We start from the raw sequence: 15,243 nt of genomic DNA, 5'->3' as shown, positions 1-15,243 counted from the left end.
CCCCTTTCTTTTTCCCAATGAGCTGCTGTGTACAGACATGCTCCTGAAACAGAGTGCCTTGCATGTGCAAGCACACACACACACACCCTTGGCTGCCTGTGTTTGTGCCAGTTTGTGTTAGTGCAGTGTGGCCAGTCTGGAATTGCTTGCTCCATAGCTCTTCAAGAAAAATGCTATCATGGGTTTGAATGAAGCTGTTGTGTCATTTTTCCAGAAGGCAGCTCTGCTGGTTACTTCCACATTAAGTTAGATTTCCTGACACATACATCAAACCTCCCCACACAAAAAGTTAGCCCTGACCTTCCTCTCTACTGTATTCCCATGTGCCAATAAAGCTGCAATTTTGCAATTAAGCAAAATTAAAAAAAAGATGTATGTCAATATTTTCAGAAGGTACTTACATTATGCAGTTATTCCAATATAATCATAAAGACCTGAATGGGATTCTGATCCTAACCTTCAGGTACACTCCCCAAAACAGGTGCTCAAGAGCAAGCACTGGAAGAAAGGCAAAGGAAGAGGAAGGGGAGAAGTGATAAAGGTATTAAAGGAATGGGGTACTGTGTGTTTTAAAACCCTTTGGCTCCAGCTCCTTATTTTTGATATTCAGCAGGAGTTTGTCATGACCACAGAAGCCTTTTTACGCTGAATAATTCCCAGCATTTCTGTGTCACTGCAGCTGATGTACACATATTGAAGATTTAGCTTTCTAACCTTGTAAGTGGGGGTAGGCAGAAGGAAGGGGAGAACAAGAAATACCAATAAACTTCACAACCTCTTTGCCCTTACATTACTGCATAATACTTCTCTCCCTTCCTCTCCAAATATTTGAGGAATTCACTTCCTCTGCAAGAGAGAGGAGAAAACTGAAAGAAGATGAGAAGACTGACTTATATATACTTTGGTTACAACGTATTTATAAGTTTAGAAAAATACATATATTTCTCAAATAGTTGGGATGAAATTGCAGCTCCAGAAAAACCAGTGACCAGGATTTCACACTCAGCCCTGTTAAGCTGTTTTTATATATTAGAGAAGAGTCTAGATCTTGGAAGCCATTTGTCCTCAATTTCCCTTCAATTTTTTTTGCTAGAAGAGGGGTAGATTGCTAAATATTGTGGCTATTCTTTGTTCTCCTTTCTCACTTCACTGTCTTACATTAATGGTGCTGCTAATGGCATATGACAATAATACTGAGCTCTTGAGCAATATACTCAAGACCCCCCTGTTTCAGCTAAGCATGATCCACACTTTACAACAGGAAAAATAAGACCAGAGACAAACAGACTGGTGACATCTTTTCTTTGGTTATACCTGTCCCTCCATCCCATTCACTAATTCACTTCTTTGTCAGTCTCATACTCTGCCTCCTATAGCCTTAAGGGACTGAATTTGGAATCTTAAGCCAGTTCCAGTCAATAGAATGAGGTCAGCCATCAGATCCATGGGACAGGCAAGATTAAAATGTATTTATCCTGAGCCCAAGTGCAGAGCCCTATTTAGACAGCTTTGCTGCCTGCTAGTTATCAGGTTGAATTGAAAACAAAAGTTATATTAAGAGACAGCAGGATCATTATTTCTCCTTTCTGCCCCCTCCTCAAGCGCCTGAGGTCATTTTCCACAACAAAAATGAAAGCCTTCTTAGAAGTGTTTTTGCGCTAAACAGCAGTGGTTAATTTCTTGCAACTAATTAGTTATTCAAGTAAAAGTATAATGATCCTCCAACATGATTGAAAGTGCTTCAACTGAGTTTCCTGCTAACGGCATACTCCTAGGAAAGACGCAATAAATCAGCAGGGTTATGGAAATATTTAAACAAAGCAAGTCTACGACAGGAACCCATTAAAGATGTAGCCATGTAATATTTATGTACCTAGCTGACTTGTGCTTTTAACCTGGCACTTTCAGCTACAGCTTTTTAGCACCTGGGTCATATTCACTAAGAATGAAATTCACCCTATCTGCTGAAAGCCAACATAATGTCTTTGCATTAGGTGTTCAACAGTATAGAGTTTATACAAGACTTAAGTGGTGCAGCCCTCTCACTAAAGGGAATTTCTCTAAAGAAAAATACCAATAAAACACCTTTAAGCAACACAGGAATCTGAATCTGTGAACCACAAATTCCCAGTTACCATCAGCAATAAAATTTGTAGGTGAGTAGGAAAGGTTTCAGAAATCCCAAAGGTCTTGAAGCAGAAGCAGAACTCCTCAGAAACAAAGCTTCTCAGAACAACCTGTGTCTCCTATCAGGGTTTAGGTTATGGTGTGGTGATTAAGAGTGGTTACTGAGATGGCAATAGCTGATCTCTCAACCAGAAACGTTTTTAAAGGTGCTAGTTGCAGAAAATGTCACCCGCTCATTCTAAAAAGGGTTCGTTCATTACGGGCGACGAGTTTAAACACACTAGTTACTGCAGAAGAGTAAAACCCAGTTGTCTAGAAATAAATTTTGATTTTGATGAGCTTTTTAGATGCTTCAGATGTATAATATCTGGTCCTTAAAATACCAAGAGTAAGAGAGATTTCCCTTTCTTCCATTACATTAAATAGTGTGCACATGTTTATCGTATTTTTAAAATATACATAAGCATATGCAAAGGAAGGGGAGCAGCTTAATAAACCCTGCTTTCAGTGGCTACTCATTCTTTCCTTCAGCCCTGCTTGCAGTGGCTACATATTCTCTCTCTCAGCCCATTTACTCATTTACTTCTTTGCCAAACTCCTAGTCCATCTCCTATGGTTTTAAGGGACAGGATCTGGATTTTTAAACCAGTTTCATTTGATGTCCCAGACATTGGTTTATACTCTGACCTACCCTTCCTTACTGCAGCAAATGGCTGCAAGAAGGGAAGCCTCACTGCTGCTGGGCTAGAGAGACAGCTGAGCACAATCTAAGCCAAAGTATGACTTAGAGGGAAGCTGGAGAAAGGGATGTAGGAACTTAACTGCAATTTCCTGGGACTCAGAAGGGGGAGAAAGCAAAAGGAATATAAGAAATTTGCAGGAGAACGGGATTGAGAAGGACAGAAAAGGAGACTAAACCTCACTCCCCCTTTCCCACTAAAATCATCTTTGCTCTCACCACAAGTTTGTGGGCTGATGACCACTTTCAACTTGCACTTTCTGCTGGAAAAATAAATTAGGAGTCCAGTTTAATTTTATCATAGAGAGTTTAAAGTGGTCACTGGAGCACAAAGTGCTTTTCAAAGGGCAGCTAAGCTCAACAGGGACAACGAGGAGGATGTTGGGACAGCCGAGAGAGTACAGACAGATTAAAAACATCAAGGGTGCATCTATTTTCAACAATAAAGATAAGGCTTTTATAACTTTTTCTGCAGTCCTCTTTGTTGTGAGTTTTGGTTTTTTTTAAGACAAATACATATTACTTACAAATACCCTTGCAAGGGTATTTTGCATGTGTGTGGTTTTGGGGTTTTTTTGTTCGTTTGTTTTGTTTTAAACGTAAGTATTAAATGAACTAGGCATTTGCTCTATGAGCACATGGGATTATGCTTAGCCTGCACTGTAAATCATTAGATCCAGTACAAGTAACTTTGTACTAGAATGGTTTTTGCTATACTAAACATTTAAACCATGTACCCAATTCTTCAAAGTCTCAGTTTATGCTGTGTTCAGAGCTTTATAGGGTTGGGTCAATGGCATATTTGTTCTGAGTGGTTGTTCCCAGATAACAGTAACAAAAATCCAAAACTTCTGTTTACATCATTTAACATGCCTAAAGGCTTAGCTGAAGACACTAAAAATAACAACAACAATAAAAAAAACAAGCATAAAATATTTAAGAATGATCTCTATTTTTGAAAATAAGAAGTTACACTATCAGAAGGCAAAAAGAATGCTTTGCCAACTCTGAACCAAAAACAATTTTATTTTTAGCCTGGAGCAGTGACAGGCATAAAAGGGTTTCAGGGAATTTCATCTTCTCCCTGAAGGCAGCCATGAGCCTTTCGACTGCCCCAGACTGCATGCTATAGTGATCGTAAGATAGGCATGTCTTGCGAGTCCTAAGCAATAGCCTTTATTTATCAGAGCATGGAGAGTGTGACAGATAGCAGGAATGAGGCAAATTAGGCAATTCCACCAGTCCCTATGAAAACCTTATTCTCATTTGAGCAGTACTTTCAGCTCTACTAGGGAGCTGTTACACTTGCTGTTTAGCAAGTGCCCCCCTACTACCTTCTTAACTTTAAACTACTAATACTAATACTTAAGACTACTTCACCCAACATTTACACAGACAGCCATGAAATGCTCAACATATTTTCAAATTGCATTTGTGCAACTTCTGTAAAGTAATAGTGATATTTTTAGGAATAAAGCAGCAGCACAATCTCTCATCTATGTCAAACTACACATGAGAATTACCAAGTATTTGTTAGTGACTGTCATAGATTTGTATGCATGATAGTTTTGTATGCAGAATTTTCACAGAGGAAAGAAAATGCAGGAATACCAAAATGCACTCACAAAGGAGACAATGTGATCAAACAGTGATTTACCTCCTTAAGTCTTCAGAAATCAATTCTAACTGAATGCAGTCTGCCTTTAGTTGGTATCCAGCACTATGTAATAAACAGCATTTCAAATGCCTTCCTCCCCCTGCCCTCCCCCACCCCCCATCTTTCTAGGTAGCATGTAGATACAAGTTCTTGATGCTTAACCTGGAAACAGAGACACAGAGCTCAAGCATCACCTCCTTTCCCGTGAAAACATGCCTCCCCTTTGAGGACCTGGGGCAGTGCACCTCAGATGCTAATAGCTTGAGTTGTGTGCAATAGCCCTATATTGTTTATATAGCACTTCACATGTTCAAAGCACTATCTGAGATATCAGCCATCACCACACTTTTACGAGGCTATAAGTATTACCCACTAAACTTCAGGGTGAAATGACTTGCCATTAATCAAAAGTAACTGTGTGTGGCAAGACCATAATTATTTGAATTTGGTAATTCTTGCAGTCCATTCCTATGGTGTCTCAGAAAGGGGAGGATAGGATATTAAAGCCAGTTGTTACTGCACTGTGCTCTGCCATCAGGTCTCAAAGCACAAAGAACATACAAACTATATGGAAATAGTCCACAGGTCCCAAATAAGATGGAGAACCTCATTCATTTATTCTGAAATAATAGTTTTAAAAGTTTTTTTTGTTTGTTTTATTTTAAACCAAGAGGATTAGCAGGTGCCAAAGACCAGGCAAGTCAAAAGTAATCATCCCCTTTTCTGCAGCTAAAGAACCGCAAACTATTGTCTAAGATCTGATTATGGTAGAATTCAAACTAATACCTCTTAGTCATAAAGAATATTTTTCTTTCCATTTTTATGCTGACTTCCATCCCATCAAAATTCAGGTGTTTTGCTAACATTTATAATCCAGCCTCAAAATATTAAGTCTCCCTTTCCATGAGATCAACATTTAGTCATATTTTTCAAATAAGATTTATAAGACAAAGGAGCAGATATTGAAAGACAACCAACAGTCTTTGTACGTAGGACAGCCAAATACAAGCTTGAAATAAAAGCTAAACAAATTGCATACCAAGGAATATGTTTTACAGTTATTGGCCTTAAAATCCACATGATCGCACAGGAAACAGGGCAGCACTAAGACAAAAATGCAGATCTCCACACATAATCCAGGTTCATCAAATAAGGAAAGGGTGCCTGTTTAAGGCTATCACAAGAAAGGGGAGGGTAAGAAATTACCTTCAAAGGAAGTAACGACTACAGAGAATTACTAACAGAACCTCTTGTGCTTTAGCCAAGTTGGTCATGGTGCTCTTAATAGTCACCCTGGCTGTTGCATAACATCCATTAGACCTTTTCTGGGTACAGGCCACACAGAACTACATGCCAGACTGTTTGCAGTTTCTACTATTTTGACTTCCATTGCCTGAAAAGTTAGATTACCAAAATGTTTGCTAAAATATTAAATTCTAAGCATAATGTCAGTAGGTGAGCATTGCTTCATGGATATTAATGTAAAAAGCAGTTACCATACTCCATCTACTGATCTAAAGAACAGATGTTTGCATATGATTTATGGACACTGAAATATGTGCATATCTTCCATAAATAGTAATGTGTTCCAGTAACAAAAAGTGGAACCGTAGTCCAAAAAGGCTGGGAAACTGCAGGCAGTATTAGAATTTATTTTTCAATTTCTTGTCTTTAAATAAAAGGACAAAGTTTACAGGTCCAGTGCTACAATCCTGTATACTGGAAAAGCCCTTACAATTTCAAGCAGGACTAACAACATGAAGTAATACACAAATTGCACAGTCAGGCACAATAGCTCAGATACAAGTCTGCTTAAAAAAAGCAATTGTGATTTGTTAAATAAAAGTAATAATTTATACTGAATGAGGCACAATAAGTTTAACGCAGTAAGCAAAAAGCCAGTACTACCTTGGGTATTTTTACTTTAAGTTTTGTTTTGGAAGTGTCTTTAATATCAAAATTTAAGAACACACTAGCCAGGTAAAATTCTAATGGGCAAAGCATACCTTCAAACTCTGCAATTAAATTATTTTTGGAGGTGCAATCAAATATTTGATTGAATTGATATCACTGCTACTCCTTACATTTGCACTGCTCCTAAATTAGCTCACCTAATCAGCATCCCGTCTCTTTGACTGTGTTATAGACATGTAACATTATCTGATGGGTTTAGTTTCAAAAGCACAGTCAATTTTTTGACAAAGTTTTTGAGCAAGTCTGCTGTCAAAGGCTACAAACATACGAACTAGCACATTTGGCATTTGGGGATGTGCTTGGTTTTGGGCAAGCAGAACTTTGAGAAGACTCAACAAATTGCGGATTGTGATACGCATGCATGTCACCCAAGTTTTGATTTGGTTTAAAAATGATCTTGTGGTTACTGTTTCACTTCAAAATGCTTTTCTGGTATGCCAAGATATTTCCCAGTCTTCTTTCATTAGCAATAATGAAAATAATTCTGCATAACTTTAGGTTTCTTCACACCACAATGTAAGAAAAAGCAACCCAGCAGAATGCAGAATTTAAACAAGGCAATCACAATTTTCCCCTCCTGTCTCAGGCTGGCATGCACTAGCACTTCAAGATGTTACACAGCTGCTACTCTTCTCCAGAGATGGCTGTACTCCAGTAAATGGTGAAATATTCCCTAATGTATCTTTTTTCCAGCAGAGGTTTACAAAGATGTTACCATGTTTCCACAGGTTGTAGGCAAGATGAAACATTGTGATTCGTCTAGTTGGTTTCTCTAGAAACATTGGTCTTAGAATTACCGCATTAGTAACTAGGAGTCGATCCTGTACTCCACTACACTGCACAAACGACTGGAGTTAGTGTTTGTGGAACACAGGGAGTCTCAGATCACAGTGCAGGCAGCCCTGCAAGAACAGTATTCTGTTCTTGCAATTTCTACCACCACTACCGCCAAGCATTCACTGAAAAGTGAACACTCTTCATTCTGTCAGAGAAAGGCCTTCCTCTCCATGGCTGCACAGAAGTTCTACTTTCAGCATATAACTCAGACATGCAAGAATAAGTTGAAGCTCTAACAACAGTCAGCTGGATTTAATTCCTTTTAGTGGAAGCACAACACAATGTCAGTGCTTAACGAGACTTATTATTGCTGTTGATTTACTGCAGGTACATGAAGATTTGGCATTTGAGAATAATCAAAAAGGTGGGGAAAAAATAGAAAAGGTACTAAAACAACTAATGACTGATCATTCTACTTCACTTTTTTCTAGATGAATCTCCAGGTGCCAGCTGGTGTAAATGCAGATTCCACTGACGTCAGTGGAGCTGTGTCAGTTTACACTAGCTGAGAATCTGATCCCAAGTGTGTTAGTGCCATTTTTAGACACTGCCACTGGAATTCACTTTTGGGGAAAAATTAAAAATACATCTAACCTCATTGCATTTCTTCCTGCCCCAAGTGTATAACTGGAAGCCTGCCAACAGACTGTGGGAGAGGGCAAGTGGGAGATGGAATTAATGGAAGTAGCCTAGAACTCTATCCCCAAGATATCTTGGCAATATGAGTATTAATACTATTGTTCTGTCATTTCTTTCTTTTAGAAAAAAGCGTTTGCCTTCAAAAAGTCTTACTCCACCTCCCAGTAAAAATGTAATGCCAACAAAGGAAAAAGATGTTGCAAGTCATGCAGAGCATCTACCACAGAAGTATGCTAAAATACTGTTCTAATCAATGTACAATTTGTATAGTTTTTAATGCATCATTGGGAAATTATCTGAAGTTTACAACTTTTAAGAAACCCCAGTCTAAGATTTGTTTATTCACCTAAAGATTTGTTCCCAAAGGATCTCACTGCTGGAGAATTAGCAAGATTGGTTAACAGACACACACAGCTTGACACAACGAGCAAAGCCAGACCTGTGTGACATCTGTCATCTATATTTCTGTGAGCACTCGTGTGGGGAAGGGAGAGAGAAGGAAGGAAGAAGTGGGGCAATACACAGGGCAGAGTAGTGCCTTATGGCTCCAGCCACCATCTGTAAGTAGGGAAAGGGAGCTGTTATTATTGTTTTACATACAGCAGCTGTTAAACATGAGTGCACCATATGACAAAATCTAGTTGCCAGTATTAACCAGTATAATGAAGTTGAACATTTGCCTTTTGATTCAAGATATAAAAATCAAAGTGCAAGAGCTAGTTAATTAGAACTAAAGATGCAGCTCACATAGTATTGAGGTAATTGTTTGTTTGTGCAGAACAACATCCATACCTTCAACTCAGGTCAGGCCATCAAGAAGAGGAAAAGGACTGCAGACAAGATGCTCCGTTTCACACAGTTGCCCTCTGGAAGGGCTGGCAAAGGCAGTCACTTAAATTAGGTACAGGTCATCAGACAAGGTATCTCATCTATTCCTAAGACATGCAACTCCAGCAGTCCAAATCCCTATGGCCTTTGCAACAACAATGAACTATTTCCTCATGTACCTCTGTCAATTCACATTAGGTTCCTGGAAGTGCTCTGGTTTATTTAGGACCTACTAACCTTAAATAAAGGTGGTGGTTTTTTTTTTTTTTTTTTTTTTTGTGTGTGTGTGTGTGTGTGTGTGTGTGTGTGTGTGTGTGTAAAATCTCCAGTCTGAATGTTCTCATAAGCCTGCAGATCTGAAATAAAACTTAAAATAAAGCTGGCATTTGTAACACAGCTAGCAAAGCCCAGTAGGGGATAAAAAAAATGAAAACCAGATGACAGAAGGTGAAAGCATTTTTACCCTGCATAACCTGCACACATCGGGCATCAGGGCTGTAAACACAAGGTTACTTATTTTGTACTTTGAACAAGTCTTAGTCCTCTTCAATATAGGCTAGGTAACCAAGAAGTACTGAGGTTTTTCCACTAGGAGCAAGGGGAGGGGAACATAGCAGTAAACAGTGAAAATAACTTTTAATGCGTTTTACCCAAACATAACATCTACATAGCTCCTCTCCTTCCCTACACCCCATCCTAAGTGCCAGGTTTCAGACAGGCAAGACCTAATATTGAAGTATTAGGTGACAGAGGGAAGCAGGGAATAAGAACATAGGAATAAATACTGAAAGAAATGTCATACAAAAAGCAAGTTCATAACAGGGAGGATGGTAAACATGAGTGACCTTAAACCATAAAGTCTATTCATTTGGCTAGAACAATGTTGAACACATGCAGATAAGTACAAAAGACTATTGAGCTGAAAAGCCTTATTCTCTCATTGCTCATGCTGGTGTAAACCAGAACTCCTTCCCTAACATCCATGGAGTTACTGTGATAAAGCCAGTACAAACAAATGGAAAATCCAGCTTCAGGGCTAAAGTATTCATCGGCAGCAGATATCCCATGCTGCTGTGTTAGCAAAAAGGGGTTCACTGCCACATTGCTTTGAAGTCCGATACATTCATAATCACAGTGGCATTCCTAAACAAAATATGTCTAATCTACCATAAAGGAGAGATGTGTTTTGTCCCATTCATGTCTAGTTCTCCAGCAGGATTTATTAATGACTTGCTGTCCTTTAGATTCATTTGACAGAAAATACAGTTGAGTTAAATGATAAAGAGCAATAAAAGCCTGTACAGGCAGAGCAATTAGTTGAAAGAAACAGCTAGGTGAAAGTGCTTGTCATGGCATTTCTTTACAGAACTTATGCAGGCAGCACAGTTATGAATTGCAGTCTTTTGGTGCTGGTTCCTTTTATGCTCTTTAACAAAGAGCATAAATATTTTTAAAATAATCACACATTAATAAAAAACAGAGTATAAAACTACCTTGTCCTTTGGTAAAAATATTTAATAAACAGCAATTCACAGAAGCCAATGAATCAGTCAGTTTCAGTGCAGCAAGCTATGCATGGCCCCAAGGAAAAGCGTTCAGACCAACTGGCTTCAAGAGACTGATCATCTGTGAGAGAAGTCAGCTCATGATTGCACATAATCAGGAAGGTAAAGTTCCCAGGTTACCACACCTGCTCTGATCTGTCCTCTAAAATCCCCCCCCCCCCCAAAGAGACATCCTCTCTATAACATGAGAACTACAGCACTACATCTACTTTTTTTTTTTCTTCCCCTTTTAGAAAAGGGCAAATTAATTGGAAAGTTCAAAAAATTAGAAATGTGTGTTGTGCTATTGTGGAATTTTAAGAATGAGCACTTTACTTTGTGATGATCAATTTCTTGATATAAACAGCTGCCACTTAAAATGAAAGAATGAAATAATGAAAATAAATTTATGTCAAACCTTGACATAAATTCATCTTTCTCCCTTCTGAAAACTATTGTAACAGGTCCTGCATGTGTGACAATTTGTAAGACAATAAAGGTCTTCTGTCTTTAAGAAGTTTATTAAGAAAATAAGTGTTAAAAGCAAATGTAGTTTTTCATCAATCCTAAACAAGCTTAAATCCAATTGAACCATGTCAGCAAAAGACATTTTACTCAATTGGGCAATCTATAATTGGCAACATCAATTCATAAAATTCTTAGCCAACTTTCATAAGTTAGGGGATTTTGTGTTTTGATTTGCCAAGAAATTCAGTTCTGATATAACAGACCACATTCATCCATTTCTGCCAGAATGCCCAACCTATACAGTTAAAACCTGAATAAATGAAATACCTTTCTTTTCATAGAAAAGAAGCTTGGAAAACTGCCAGCTCCTTGCCTGAAGATTGAAATAGGATGGGCAGAGAAGGGTATTGGTGTCGGTAAGAGAACAATGATAGAAATTGCATCATCTGTATGATTAAAATCACTGTGTCAATTTTGATTTTCCTCCCTCCTTTCAGACATTTAAGGATGCTGCCAAGTCAATGGAGATCTCTTGTAGTGGTTGCTTCAGTGAACATTCAACGCTGTCGGTGAGTTTGGAATTAAAGTGAAAACCATCGACCGTTGATTGTACCCTCCAGCTAACCATCCTCCTCCTTACTTCATGCTTTCAGGCCTTAACACCGAAGATAGCAACCTAACCAGCACACGAGGTTTCTCCCCCACCCTGCCAAGCTTTACAAAAAAGGTCACAATCAACATTCATTGCTGTCGGTGGGTTTAACTATGTGGACAAGCTCACTGAACAATGAATGCAACTGTGGCCCCACATTTTACAGTTGCTGTTAAGAGGAACATCATCTCTGAAAGCGGTAGCAAGAAGCAAGTTCTTCTTATATCCTAAGATTTTCTGGTTAAAAAGTAGTTGAGGATATTCACTTTTTTGCCTGTTGTTTTTAAGTGTGCTTAAGTCAACTGACTGGGGGATGGAGGAAGAAAAAAAAAAAGCCACACACACACCCCACACACCACTGTCTTTTTCTGGAACAGTGTCCTCCTCAGAGTTCAGACTCATTCAAGCCATAAGAATTCATATTCAGTAAGTACATGGAAATAAATGCTAGTATGGGGAACTTTTTGTGTATGCGCGCTCCTAAAGACTGAGCACAGGAAGGAAAGATATTTAAGCCTCATCTTAACTAAGATTACAGCTTAGTACACAAAAAACTCTGCTGTACTTGTCAAGACAAAAGTACAAATGGGAGCCAGAATTCAAAGATATGGATAAAATATTACATCAAGTAAGGGATTAGTTTTACATTAAGCTTATTTTAAGCACCTAATAAACACTATTAAACAACAAACCTTATCGGACTTGCCTCCTCTTTTTGTTCCAAGATAAACCAGGAATAAAGAGCTGTCTATTTGGTAGTAACAGTAATTGAACAGTAGTTAAGTTGTAAAACTTACTGTAAGCTTTGGGTACCTATGTCACATTCTCAGAATTTTTGATAGTAATATGAAAATAAAAGTTTAAGTAAAGCACACAACTCTGTCCCGATTTCCTTATGACCTGATCACACACACATACAAGGGCAATTCTAAGTTTCTAACATCATGCAGTTCTCCAAGGTAAGTTCAGCTTTTAGGCTTAGTTGTAAGTCAAATATTCTGGAGTAGGCACTACTTCCAAAAGCTAAGTAACCACATGTCATTCTTATTGTTTCTCCTCATAATAGGGAGGTCCATCAGCAATAATCTATTTTGATTATTTATATGAGATTTTCAGACTTTTCTCAGTTACGCAATGGTTCTCTTACTCACTGTACTTGCTTGTTTTATCCAGGTTTTGTCCATGTAGCAACTAAACAGGCATACAAACATCAAGTCTATCACAGAAAGATACACCCATATTTGCTTCTTCAACTTTGTATTAACAGTTTAATTAAATGACAAAAATATTTCAGTCATGACAGAGCTCTCCCCTGAATACCACACGAGACTGATATTTATTTGGGGTTGGGGAGGAGGGGGAGGAAAGGGAGATCAGTTCCTCAAAGAGATAACCACACTAACAAGAAATTGAATTAATCCTGTAAGTTTTTGGACATTATTTAAAATTCATGATTGGGAAGATTTTTTTACTCCAAAGTTTTCTAGAAAAGAACCCACAGGGTTCTATTGCTTGCAGGGTACTACTGCTGTCAGAGGGGGCAGAGTTAAATATTAACAGGAAGGGCGTTATGGATGTATGAATTCCCAGCAACACTGTTCAGAGATAAGCCTGTATCTTTATGTTTACTCATTTCTACAGAAATGGGGACTGGGATTACTACTGAAATGCATATTGCAAATAGATAAAGCCCATATTAAAAGCAGGACTCAAAGTTTTGTATTCTATTTAGGAGTAACTTTCAAATTAAGTTGTAGCTAGGATGTTCTGACAAGAGTATTCATCAAGATTGGATGTTACAAGCTAAAATAGATCAAATTCTGTTTCTGCAATGCATTTGTTAATGCTAGTTATAGATGTGTTATGCATTTATAACAGACAAGAGGCTTATCAAAATACAAGATTCTGGAATTTGACAACACAGGAAAGAACCAGCATCCTGGCACATGATCACCTTCAGGCACAGGGGGGACAACAAAAACCATTCCAGCTGTAACTGAGAATAGCTGAATGATGAGAATTGGCATAGACATACCAATTCCAGTGCAGGGGGAAAAATAAATAAAGTTGGTTATATCCTTTCCTAAGATAATACTTCTCAGAATACACAAGTGTTTTCCCTGTTAAAGGATTTCCATCTTAATTTGTTTCCTACACTCACTAAATATTAAATAGCAACAATTCAAAACCTAGTAGAGAGAGGCACAGGAGCCTCCATCAGCACCAACCTGGGCACAAATAATCAGTCCACACCCATTGCACAGATAAAACAAGTATTTTCACCTGGACTGTAAGTTTTTAATGCATTCCTAAAGAACAGGCTCTCAGTTGAAATGGTATCTGAAATTTTAACATGCCTCGTATAAAATTTTTTAGTAATTTTTAGTGACACCATCTTTTCATATCAAGATAGAGAACTAGGATCTGCTTAGCACACTTCATACAGCTTAATACCTAGAAGTCTGCTTCTCCAGACAGAGTTCTCATTTGCAGAACAAGACACTGTTATTCTACACCCCACAGCGGGCACTGCCTTGCACATGCCTTTCCTTACACTATAAGGCCACAGTATGATCCCCATTAAGTAATCATGGCTGTGAAATACTAAGGAGAGGTTTCATGATCATTTTGATATTTTTTGTTAGTAGTATACATACGTTTGGGCCAGAGAGACATTCCATAAAATTGCCCTCAGTGTCATTGTAAATAATTCACTCACAGCAATATTTTCAGGTCAAGCACATCAAAGTTAGTGAATGCAATGGACCTTGACACAACAAAAGCACCAGTTTTACAGCAGTGGAGGAGGGGGAGAAGGAATACACTTGCCATACATGAGAGCACAGCTGCTCTTCCCCAGGAAGTGGCCCCACCCCTGTGCTTGAAAACAGGACAGGTGGTACTAAGGGGCTGCTATAAAGTTTGGGGGCTCTTTTAGTTACCTATAAGCGTTCATGCATTCTTCCTCAACTTCTGGAATACGACAAAATTCAAAGCATATAACCCAACACTTTCTGCATCAAGCCTATAACTTCTGTTTAGGAAGTATAAAGACACCTGGTCCTGCCTTTAAAACTACAAATCATAAGGATCTCTACAACAGAAATTGTCTGTGATATACAGGATCATGGTATGAAGAATACGTTAAACTCGCTTTTTGGTATAGTCTCGCACCTCCAAGCGGGAAAAAAAGCACTAACATTTCTTGCTTTACAGATGGTGAAGTGATACTCGGTAAGAGTAAAATACAGAAACAGCCTATAGTTAAACTGGAAGCAGTATCTAGAGCTTGCATCCCAATCATGTGTCTTTCTGGAAAAAAATGGATAAACTTGTAATCCAGACTTTTCCCCTCATGTGACCACCACAATTTTTTTCTTGCAGACCATCCCCTTTTTTCTGTTGTATTTGATGTCTATCTTTGTTACTTTCCAGAATTACTGAGCAGACTCAATTTAAGGATTTATACAATGACATCCACTAAATTATAGCATTTTTTCTTCAGGTTAATTTGTACATCTTGCCCATCCTTTTAAAACGTTGTATAATTTTGTCTAACTTTTCATTTTTCTAGTCTTCCTTTGCATCCTCCTTAAGTGCAAACGCAAGAAATGCAGACTGCATTCCATGCAGTCCAGCCAAGGCTAGCTGAAAGAGTCTGATGTCTCCTTATTTTACAGGCAAGTACTGATCCTTTTGAACCAAAAATAGCATTTGTAATGACACCACACAATTAACACATTTAAATTTATCTAACATTATTCCATAGATATATGGG

The 15,243-nt window shown here is 38.3% G+C and overlaps 1 long non-coding RNA gene across 1 annotated transcript in view; it reads left to right on the top strand.

The window, feature by feature from the left end:
- LOC106499724 (uncharacterized) overlaps positions 1–12,333 on the top strand; it is a 66,797-nt gene extending 54,464 nt beyond the window's left edge. Inside the window, exons 4-7 of the long non-coding RNA XR_001295234.2 lie at positions 8,097–8,201; positions 11,155–11,229; positions 11,311–11,382; positions 11,467–12,333. This is a non-coding gene — a long non-coding RNA (uncharacterized lncRNA). The remainder of the gene's footprint in view (positions 1–8,096; positions 8,202–11,154; positions 11,230–11,310; positions 11,383–11,466) is intronic.
- The last annotated feature ends 2,910 nt before the right edge of the window (positions 12,334–15,243 follow it).

This window comes from Apteryx mantelli, chromosome 8 (genome assembly GCF_036417845.1).
Source record: "Apteryx mantelli isolate bAptMan1 chromosome 8, bAptMan1.hap1, whole genome shotgun sequence".
Classification (NCBI taxonomy): domain Eukaryota; kingdom Metazoa; phylum Chordata; class Aves; order Apterygiformes; family Apterygidae; genus Apteryx; species Apteryx mantelli.
This window is presented reverse-complemented; position numbering and strand designations above follow the sequence as displayed.